At 46.0% G+C, this 11791-nt stretch overlaps 1 long non-coding RNA gene across 1 annotated transcript; it reads right to left on the bottom strand.

Annotated features, from left to right (window-relative positions):
* Positions 1-7516: 7516 nt before the first annotated feature.
* Positions 7517-8642, bottom strand: LOC115081735. Its single transcript, XR_003853865.1, has 3 exons — positions 8477-8642; positions 8011-8063; positions 7517-7653 (listed from the first exon to the last, which is right to left on the bottom strand). It is a non-coding gene; the product is annotated as an uncharacterized LOC115081735 (long non-coding RNA).
* Positions 8643-11791: the final 3149 nt, after the last annotated feature.

The following is an 11791-nucleotide window of genomic DNA, read 5'->3' as shown; positions in this document are numbered from 1 at the left end:
CGGGCGGCCGCCGGTGGACCTCATCCCACGAGCGGCTGAGCAGCGACACCTAGCAGGCAGATCGGCAGAGCCGTGGCGGAGCTCACGTCACCACGGCCCGAAGAAAAAAGTCGCGTTTAAACGTGCAGGTGCTCCTCCTCCTTCCTGAATGCGCGGCCCCGGAAGAAAACATCGCTGCAAAATGAGGCCGCATCAAGGCGAGCTTGCCTCAAACTGCAGCCACGGCAAAGACCCAAGACCCCTGGCTATCTACTTCCCCTGTCAAGAAGGGCTGAGTCTGGACAGGGATTACCAAGTCCCCGCTCGCCCTGCTCCAACCGAGGGATAGCCCAAGAAGGAACCTAACACCTCGGGGAGCCAAACTCTCTTCTTATCTTTTTTTTTTTTTTTTTAAACAATTCCAGACTGCAGGTTTGCACCTCTACCATCTGCTGGAGACAGAGAAATACAGGTCAATACTGAAGGACTGCAGGTGGCACTCCCATTTATGTAGCAGTGCCTCAAAGTTTTGTTCTCTGCCTCCATCTGCTGGTAGGGATGCATAAACCCTCTCGTCTGGACTGATCTGGGGTACTAACAGGAACCTATTTCCTTAAAAGATGAAATGAAATGCCTAATGTCTCTTTTGCCCTGTATGTTTGTCTTGATTATATTGTAAGCTCTACTGAGTAGGGACTGTCTCTTATATGTTTTGGTAGAGTGCTATGTACTTCTAGTAGCACTATGGGAATGATAATTAGTAGTAGAAACTGGTTTGTACCTTTAGGAATCACTGTCCCATGGGTCCATGTCATCACTAAGAACATAAGAAATTGTCATACTAGATCAGACCAAGAGTCAATCAAGCCCAGCATCCTGTTTCCAACAGTGACCAAACCCAGCATTCCTGTTTCCTGTTTCCCACAGTACCCAAACACTAAGTAGACCCCATGCTACTGATGCTAGGATTAGACAGGCTATTCCCTAAGTCAGCTTGATTAATAGCAGTTAATAGACTTATCCAAACCTTTTTTAAACCCAGCTACACTAACTGCACTAACCACATCCTCTGGCAACAAATTCCAGAGCTTAAGCTGAGTGAAAAAGAACTTTCTCTGATTAGTCTTAATGTGCTACTTGCTAACTTCATGGTATGCCCCCTAGTCCTTCTATTAAACGAAAGTGTAAATAACCGATTCACATCTACTCGTTCAAGATCTCTCATGATTTTAAAGACCTCTATCATATCCCCCCTCAGCTGTCTCTACTCCAAGCTGAATAGCCCTAACCTCTTCAGCCTTTCCTCATAGGGGAGCTGTTCCATCCCCTTTTTCATTTTGATCACCCTTCTCTGTACCTTCTCCATGGCAACTATACCTTTTTTGGGGTGCGGCGACCAGAGTTGTACACAGTACTCAAGGTGCGGTCTCACCATGGAGTGATATAGATGCATTCTGACGTTCTGTTTTATTCACTCCTAATAATTCCTAATATTCTGTTTGCTTTTTTGACTGCCGCAGCACACTGAGCTGATGATTTCAATATATTACCCACTATGATGCCTAGATCTTTTTCCTGCGTGGTAACTCCGAATATGGAACCTAACATCTGTAACTACAGGAATGTTTATTTCCCTTTAAATTTCATCTTCCATTTGGATGCCCAATCTTCCAGAATCGCAAGGTCCTCCTGCAATGTATCACAATCCATTTGTGATTTAACTACTCTGAATAATTTTGTATCATCTGCAGATTTGATAACCTCACTCATCATATTCATTTCCAGATCATTTATAAATATATTGAAAAGCACAGGTCCAAGTACAGATCCCTGAGGCACTCCACTGTTTACCCTTTTCCTTTTTTTTTTTCAAAATAATTTTTATTGGGAGGATACATGAATAGGCAGTGAATCCCACACTCAGTAGATACAACCAATATACTAAACATCCAATACAACACAAGTTGTTTAAACAAACTAACAACAACAGAGACCTCCCTCATAACTACAGCCTATCTGTTTTTTCTGTTTTCTCCCCATACCAGTTCCCCTCATACTACTAACATTTGCACCTCACTTTGCCTCATGCACACCACACGCCATTCACACCACCACACACTACCCTTCCCTCCCCTTCCCCCCTCCACCCCCTAAGCCCCCTCACTCTACTGAGACCCTGGGTTGCACCATTCAAGCTCATAGCCACTTGCCCGCAGCCCTTCTTGAACAGCTGTCGGCATCAGAAGAACACAAGCCTGCCAGCAGGCCCAGTACAGTTTATCCGACTTCCGCTTGCCCAGTACAAAGTCTAAACGTTCAAGTTGGAGAAACGAGGCCATTCGCTGAAACCAGGACAGGACTGATGGGAACCCGTCCCGGGCTGTCCAGTTGTTTACCCTTTTCCACTGAGAAAATTAGCCATTTAATCCTACGCTTTGTTTCCTGTCTTTTAACCAGTTTGTAATCCACAAAAGGACATCGCCTCCTGTCTCATAACTTTTTAGTTTTCTTAGAAGCCTTTCATGAGGGACTTCGTCAAATGCCTTCTGAAAATCCAAATACACTACATCTACTGGTTCACCTTTATCCACATGTTTATTAACCCCTTCAAAAATATGATTTGTGAGGCAAGACTTCCCTTAGGTAAAGCCATGCTGACTTTGTTCCATTAAACCATGTCTTTCTATATGTTCTGTGATTTTGATCTTTAGAACACTTTCCACTATTTTTCCTGGCACTGAAGTCAGGCTCACTGGTCTATAGTTTCCTGGATCGCCCCTGGAACCCTTTTTAAATATTGGGGTTACATTAGCCACCCTCCAGTCTTCAGGTACAATGGATGATTTTAATGATAGGTTACAAAATTTACCTAATAGATTTGAAATTTCATTTTTTAGTTCCTTCAGAACCCTGGGGTGTATACCATCCAGTCCAGGTGATTTACTACTCTTCAGTTTGTCAATCAGGCCTACTTCATCTTCTAGGTTCACCGTGATTTGGTTCAGTTCATCTGACTCATCACCCTTGAAAACCATCTCTGGAACTGGTATCTCCCCAGCATCATCATTGGTAAACACAGAAGCAAAGAATTCATTTAGTCTTTCTGCAATGGCCTAAACTTCCCTAAGAGCCCCTTTAACCCCTCAGTCATCCAACCGACTCCCTTATAGGTTTCTTGCTTCGGATGTATTTTAAAAACTTTTTATTATGACTTTTTGCCTCTACGGCCAACATCATTTCAAATTCTCTCTTAGCCTGCCTTATCAGTGTTTTACACTTAACTTGACAATGCTTATGCTTTTTCCTATTTTCTTCAGATGGATCCTTCTTCCAATTTTTGAAGGATTTTTTTTGGCTAAAATAGCCTCTTTCAGCTCACCTTTTAACCTTGCTGGTAATCGTTTTGCCTTCCTTCCACCTTTTTTAATGCATGGAAGACATCTGGACTGCGCATCTAAGATTGTATTGTTATAACTATTTATATTTTTCCAAACAAACAGAGAAAAGTACATAGAAGCAATAACTCATATTGCAGTGAGGTACATGGCAAAAGATAGTACATAGGGGAGCAAACGATTGAGGGACAATAGAAGTGGAAATAAAAAAATAACCCTAAGTGGCACCACAAATTAGCTTAAGTATCATTCAAATAATCAAGATATGGCCCCCAAGTACTGGTAAATTTAGCATGCTTACCCTTAAGACTGTATCGTAGCTGTTCCAGATCAGCAATAGCCTGTATTTGTGAGCGCCAGTGAGGCATACTAGGGGTGACTTTTTTTTATGAATGAGAGTGATCGTAGCATCAGCCATAGTGCCCAGGGAATGCCCCCCACCACCAGTAGGGAACCCATCAGGGCCAGGACATTTACCCTCCGGTAACAACTTGATAGCTGCCTGAATTTCAAGCAGAGAAATTGGGGCCACCATAAGATTCTATTTTTAAACAATGTCTACACCTGTTGTACACTTTTAACCTCTGCAGCTGCACCTTTCAGTTTTTTTCTATTTCGCTCATTTTATCAAAGTTTCCCTTTTGAAAATTTAGTGTTAGAGCTGTAGATTTACATACTGACCCCTTCCAGTCATTAGTTCAAATGTTATCACGTTATGATCACCATTGCCAAGTGGCCCCACCACTACCACTATTACCTCTCTCACCAAATCTTGCGTTCTACCAAGAATTACATCTAAATTGCTCCCTCTATCGTTGGTTCCTGAACCAATTGCTCCATGAAGCAGTAGTTATTCCATCCAGGAACTTTGTCTCTAGCAAGTCCTGATGTTACATTTACCCAGTCAATTATTGGGGTAATTGAAATCTCTATTACTGCACTGCCAAATTTATTAGCTTCCCTGATTTCTCTTAGCATTTCATCATCTGACCATTTTGGCTAGGGGATGGTAGTATACTCCTATCACCGTCCTCCGTACCCAACACACATGCGATTTCAACCCATATAGATTCTAATGAGTATTTAGTCTCTTGTATGATCTTTATACTGTTGGACTCTATAGCCTCCTGGATATAAAGTGCCACACCCTCCAAGTTGATCCTATCATTGCGATATAATTTGTATCCTGATATAGCACTGTCCCGTTAGTTATCCTCCTTCTACCAAGTCTCTGTGATGCCAATTATGTCTATCTCATCATTCACCGCTATACACTCTGACTCTCCCATCTTACTTCTTAGATTTCTGGCAATGGCATACAGACATTTCAAAGTGTGTTTTTTATTTGTATTAACAACCTGCTTTCAGATGATAGGGATAATTTGGATTCTTTACTTACAGGCACATGGACTACGTTTGCATTTATTGGAACCTCTCTGTTGGGATGCCATAGCTCTCCTATTTCATTATTATTCCTTCAAAGATACATTCCTCCGAACCGTTTAAAAGCTGCTCTATCTCCTTTTTAAAAGTTAGTGCCAGCAGCCTGATTTCATTCTGGTTTCCCAGTTTCTTACAAAACTGAATCCCTGCTCCCTGCATCATCGTCTCATCCATGAATTGAAACCCGAGAGCTTTGCCTGCCTCTGAGGACCTGCACCTGGAATGGGCAACATTTCAGAGAATGCCACCCTGGAGGCTCCAGATTTCAGCTTTCTACCTGAAATCCTAAATTTGGCTTCCAGAACTTCTCTCCCACATTTTCCTATGTCGTTGGTGCCCATATGTACCTCGGCAGCCAGCTCCTTCCTAGCACTGTCTATAATCCTATCTGGGTGACGCGTGAGGTGTGCCGCCTTCGCACCAGGCAGGCAAGTTACCAGGCAGTCCTCATGTCCACCAGCCACCCAGCTAGCTACATTTATGATGGCCGACCTAACCCTTCCCTCCTGGGCAGTAGCCCTAGGAGTCTTGTACTCAGTGCAAGAGGACAATGCATCACCTGGAGAGCAGGTCCTTGCTACAGGATCATCACTTCCTGCTACACCAAGATGATGTTCTCCAACCGTGAGACTTTTCTGATCCAAGGCAGCACCGGGTGACGTGTGAGGTGTGCCACCGTCGCACCAGGCAGGCAGGTTACCAGGCAGTCCTTCCGTTCATCAGCCACCCAACTATCTACATTTATTATGGCCGACCTAACCCTGCCCCCCGGTACTGTAGAGGTTACATGGGGTAAATCAATCAGGAGCCTGAGTTTTTTTTTTTTAATTTAATTTTATTTATATTCCAACTTTCAGCACTTCAAAGTGGATGACATTCAGGTACTGTAGTTATTTCTCTATTCATAGTGGGCTCACAATCTGACCCTGAGGCCACAAGGAGTGGTGACAGTGGTATTTAAACCCTGGCTTCCCACTGCTCTAACCCTTAGTCTTTTATAGCCAGCGAGCAGAGGTGTTTCAGGGATCGGGCTGAGGCAGAGCTGGAGGGGCAGAGTCAGCAGAATTTCAAATGTCTCTCTGGTACAGCACAAAAGTCGAGCCACGCACTTGGAAAATTATTGTTGGTGATGAGCAGGAGTTTTACTTGTTATTTGCCTGGTATATTGAGAGAAGGTTTTTTTATTCAGATGATCTTCAGCCGGGCAGCAGTATAAGAGGGCAGTGTTCCACTGGCACCAGGAGCTGGAGCTGAGGGGATGAATCCCAGGACCGATGTCTTCACCCTGCTGCTAAGTTCTGAGAGAGAGAGACTGTAACACTGAGAGAGAGATGCTCGTTTCAGCAGACATTGCACTGCTGCTGAGGATCTGTAAGAGTGATAGAACGGGCTGAGAGAATGACAGTTGGAATTAGCAGAAAGAGAGAGAGAGACCTGTTTCAGCTGGGAAGTACAGCTGTGGGGTGACAGGAAAAGGTTGCACAGGACCCTCCTATCTGACTGGGAAGGAAGCAGCATTTCACTCTGCAGACAAACTGTTAAGTACCAGTAGTTACTGCTCCTTTCCTTTTTTCCTCTTTGCTGTTTGCAGTTTTCCAAGCCTTTTGAGTTAACTGTAAATCCTTTTCTTATATATTAAAACATTCATTTATTAGCACTGTTTCTGTGAAGGATTAGTGACAGGTGAGTTAGTACTGAGTATCAGCAGGGTCCTGCACCAAGTCTCACACAGTTCTTTCAGGTTTTTGTGTCAGGTAGAGCTGGAGTAACCAACAAGCATCTGAATCAGTGAGGAGGTCTTCTGACCACAGATTGTGCTAATAAATAAACATTTGACTGCTATTTAGTGATTCCTCAATTGTTATATTTATTGTTTTGTCTTTTCTGGGTCCCTTTTCTAAGGTCTAAGCACCTCCCAGAGGAGGACCTAGTTTAGGGTAGTGAGTGGACTAAACCATTTGCTATGGCTCACTGGAGTAACTATAGAGGGCAGACAGTTCCCTGTGCTCTGAGGGACTCCTCGTCTCTGAGAAATCACTGATTAGCACTGTGAAATCCCTGAATACCAACAAAATATTTCTTCATTTATATTTATAAACTAATAGGTCCATTCAGCGGTGCTGAGAGCAGGAAGTTAGCTAGACTTACCCAGGTACGGGTTCCCGCTGGATAGACCCAAAGACAGTGGAGTAAGTTTATCTATCTCACTTCAGGGCTGCTACCCAGCTAAACATAAGCCCCACACCCGGTCATCTCTTTTTATCCAGGTAAGTTAGCCATTCATTGGCCCACAATTTTAACACTTTGCGGTTTGTCCAGCTAAATTCCAAACTCAGCCGGACAAATCCGCTGACCAAGCACCTTTAAAAGTATTACAGGGCACGAAGCGATGTTTTCAAAGTCTCCTTACCGGTTTTTTTTTCTTCGAAGCGCATGCACTGCAATCAGACCAAACACACATGGGATGTCAAGGAGAAGTAAGGGAAAGGAAAAGGGGAAAGGGGAAGCATAAACAAGACAGAGAAAGGGGAGGAAAAGTAGAGAACAGCAAAGGCAGGTGGGCAGAGAGGAAGGAGGAGGGAGATATAGAGAAGGGAGGCATGGGCTAGGGGAGAGGAGGGAGAGCAGGGAGAGCATTGGAAGGAGGGTGGGAGGAGTTGATACAATAACAGGAAGGAGCAAAGGAGAAAAAGATGGAAGGGGGGAACAGGAGATAAGGCCGGGAGATTGATGGGAGAGGGAGGAGGGGAGATGCAGAGGGGGAGGCATGGGGTAGAAGAGAGGAGAGAGAGCAGAGGGAGCAGTGGAAAGAGGGATGGGAGTAGCTGCACCGGTGCTGAAGTTTGCAGGACGAGCGGAACCGGAAAGAGAAAGAAAGGAGATATGTGAGCATTTCCTGATGTCCTACTTTCCATCTGAGGTACAGGCATTGATATTGGTTATCACAAAGTTAATTGTGCCCATTTCTGTATTCAAAGTAAGGGGTAAGTTTTCAGAAGAGCTGCTAAGTGACCACAAGAGTTGATTCCGTTTACTGGATAAATTTTCAATCACAGCTTGGCGGCTGGAAATATTCCCAAATTTAGCTTAGCCGGTTCAGCACTGAGAAGCCTCCTGAATACTTACCCTGAGCAGCTCCAGAGGATCTAACCTCACTGAAGGGCCTGTCCCTTAATCTAAAAAAAATACCCACCTCTACCCTGACTCCCAATCGCTCGGTCATTTTTGATGCAGGCTTGTCTTCGTCTGTTAAAGAAAGGTTCAAACTTTAAATTGTGTAAGGCTGAATGCACATCACCATTATATACAGGGAGGACAATAATGAAAGCCATTTCTGGGGATAAAGTGCTCTTTTATCCACAGAAATAGGCTATTTGATTACTGTCCATCCTCTACACAAGTAAAGGTAGGAGCATATAACAAGGTATATTTCTGGTTTGGAGTTCGGACAGGGGGAAAACTATATGCAGCCCAGCTAAACATAAGCCCCACACCCAGTCATCCCGTTTTATCCAGGTAAGTTAGCCATTCATTGGCCCACAATTTTAACACTTTGCGGTTTGTCCAGCTAAATTCCGAATTCAGCCGGCCAAATCCGCTGACCAAGGACCTTTAAAAGTATTATAGGGCACAAAGCGATGTTTGCAAAGTCTCCTTACCGTTTTTTTTTCTTCGAAGCGCATGCACTGCAATCAGACCAAATACACACGGGATGTCAAGGAGAAGTAAGGGAAAGGAAAAGGGGAAAGGGGAAGCATAAACAAGACAGAGAAAGGGGAGGAAAAGTAGAGAACAGCAAAGGCAGGTGGGCAGAGAGGAAGGAGAAGGAAGATATAGAGAAGGGAGGCATGGGCTAGGGGAGAGGAGTGAGAGCAGAAGAGCATTGGAAGGAGGGTGGGAGGAGTCGATACAATAACAGGAAGGAGCAAAGGAGAAAAAGATGGAAGGGGAGAACAGGAGATAAGGCAGGGAGATTGATGGGAGAGGGTGGAGGGAAGATAGAGAGGGAGAGGCTTGGGGTAGGGGAGAGCAGAGGGAGCAGTGGAAAGAGGGGTGGGAATAGTTGCACCGGTGCTGAAGTTTGCAGGATGAGCGGAACCGGAAAGAGAAAGAAAGGAGATATGTAAGCATTTCCTGATGTCCTACTTTCCATCTGAGCTACAGGCATTGATCTTGGTTATCACAAACAGGCCAATACAGTAAGGTGCGGTAGAAAGAGGTGCATTAGTGCCGGGCACACCTGCGTTTGCCGCACGCACAGTTCGGATCACATACCGCTCGAGACTGTATTTAAATGGCAATCTTTGCGTGCCTTGAAGGCTTTATGCATAAGCAACACGAAATCAGACGAAAAAGAAGAGTCTGAAGACAAATCTGTCTGATCCCCCCTCAGGGACCTCTGGATTGGCAGCACAGCTGGGTCTCGCAGGTCTGTCCCCCTTAGGGACTCTGCGTTGTGGTGACAATCGCGGTTTGAGGGTCGTCCTCCCCCCGTGCCGCTGGCGCCTTGGGGCGTTCCCACGGGAACGGGTCGGCACCTGAAGAATGTAAGTTCCCAAATGCTCCGGTCACTGTTTGGACCCTCACCAGGTCCCTGCCCGTGGCCGCAGAGACTCCCTTGCCTCCGGAGAGGCAATCGGAACACAAATTGTCCCAGGACAGTTGCGCCCGCGCGGTGCCGCAGGCCCTACAAGCGGCCCGATGCGGCATGCTGCAGCAAAAAACAGCCCCGAAAATCGCTCGGAAGGTGGCGAAAATGGCGCGCAAGCACCCAAATGCGACCGGAAGGGAAGGAGAATGAAGCCCCGACAGAACACACAAAAAAAATGTTTAACTTTTTTTTTTTTAAAATATACTCGCCCAATAGTCTCCGGGTCCTGGACCTACTGGGGGGAGTGAGCCGGGCTCCCCGGTATCACCCCCAGTCACGAATTCACGCTGGCAGGAGGGCAAAGCACCCCACACCTCAGCGGCCTCGGAAACCAGGGGGGATGGTCCCCTCCGGACCTCACAACCCCCCGGGAGGCGGGAGACTGGACCTGCAGGCAAACCACTGCGCTCCTATACCTTATTCTAACTTTATCCTTCTTTTTACCCAGCTAACAATACTATCTAGAACTGAAAAACTAGGCCTCAGCACAGACTGTAGGTTCTGCACCTCCTCCACCTGCTAGGAGACAGAGGAATACTGCCAGACTGTAGGTGGCACCAGCCTAGATAAGGCATAGGTTTGTTTGATAAACTTCTGTCTCCAACTGCTAGAGGGGGGGCAAAACCCAGGAGTCTGGACTGATCCGGGTACGTACAGGGAATTTAGCTTAGCCAGTTCAGCACTGAGGAGCCTCCTGAAAACTTAGCCTGAGCAGTTCCAGAGGATCTAACCTCGCTGAAGGACCTGTCCCTTAATCTAAAAAAATACCCACCTCTATCCTGACTCCCAATCGCTCGGTCATTTTTGATGCAGGCTTGTCTTCGTCTGTTAAAGAAAGGTTCAGACTTTAAAATGTGCAAGGCTGAATGCACATCACCATTATATACAGGGAGGACAATAATGAAAGCCATTTCTGGGGGGTAAAGCACTCTTTTATCCACAGAAATAGGCTGTTTGATTACTGTCCATCCTCTACACAAGTAAAAGTAGGAGCATAGAACAAGGCGTGGGCTTTTTTCCCGTGTAGTTTTGTAAATATTTCTGGTTTGGAGTTCGGACAGGGGGAAAACTATATGCAGAGCTTTCCTTTAACACCGTGCCCTCACAAAAAGCAGGCAGGGATATTTTTGAGGGGGCAATAAACAAAGCAAATCTAGATGTGTACTTTTGCATTCCTTATCACCTCAGGTTAAAATTCAGATGGGATTGGCCAGACCTTGCATACTTTGATTATTTAGGTCAAGGCTGGGAACATCCAGACCCAGATGAGACCCACAGCTCAGTCCCAGGCAGCCACTGCCAGAGCCCCAAACCAGAGGTTCATGGAGGGAGCTTTTGCTCCGTGTCTCTGACTCCCCCTCCCCCTCCCCCCATAATCAAATGTTCACGGCAGGAGCGAGCATGATCTGCTGCCACAGCTTGGGTTCATCTCCCCACCTTGTCCTTGAATGAAATATTCATAAGGACTGGAGAGTGGCACGAGAGCTCCTGCCTCATCCTTGGCTCCTTCTTGCAGCCTCCCACCCCAAGAAAAACTGAGAGAGGCAAGACTCGCTTTCAATTGCTTCCCCTCCCCCTTTATAATCCCACACAATGTTTGTTTTGGTTAAATAAAGGCCGCAGTTTATTATAACATGACCCGAGCCCCTAACACTTAATACACTATTCAACCATATACACCCCCCCCCCTTTTCATTCCCCTTCTTAACAACTTGCTCCCCACCTCGACCCCGTGGTAGAGCTACACCCATAGAGTCCAGTTCCTTCCCCCGCCTCGCACCAGCGTGGGTAAGTACCCCGGCCTCTGAGCTTCGGCCCCCCTCTTGTTCATTGGCCACCTCATGTAGCAGCCCCACGCTACACGAGATACCTCCCCCCCCCCCCCAATGCCTTTTAACAACACATAACAAAATCAACCATATTGGGCTGGGGTTACCCGCCACTGTGACAATCAATAAAGACAACACACATTGAATAACATCCAATGATTCTCCCGTAAGGGAGGGAGGAGGGAAATTATTCCAGCCTGCTCCCTCAGCCCTCTCGCACCCAACTGAGGCGCGAAAGGGCTCTCTGCCCTAACTAACTATTACCCCAACCAATCCCAGCTCCTCAATTCAAAATACTTCCTTTTCATTGGCCCCTTAGCTTTACTTTCTCCCCCTCCCCTTTCCCTCCTAACTTATAATTTAATCCTATCCTACCGCTCGCTAACCCCCGTTATTATCTGCTAAGCAATACAAGATTGCTTAGCCTTCACTTAAATGTTCACAGGGAAAACAGAGCAAGAGCTGTGCTGCTTCTGGCTCTGCCCCTGCCACAC

Source organism: Rhinatrema bivittatum, unplaced genomic scaffold (assembly GCF_901001135.1).
Source record: "Rhinatrema bivittatum unplaced genomic scaffold, aRhiBiv1.1, whole genome shotgun sequence".
NCBI lineage: Eukaryota > Metazoa > Chordata > Amphibia > Gymnophiona > Rhinatrematidae > Rhinatrema > Rhinatrema bivittatum.
Note: the sequence above shows the minus strand (reverse complement) of the source record. Positions and strands in the feature narration are given on the sequence as shown.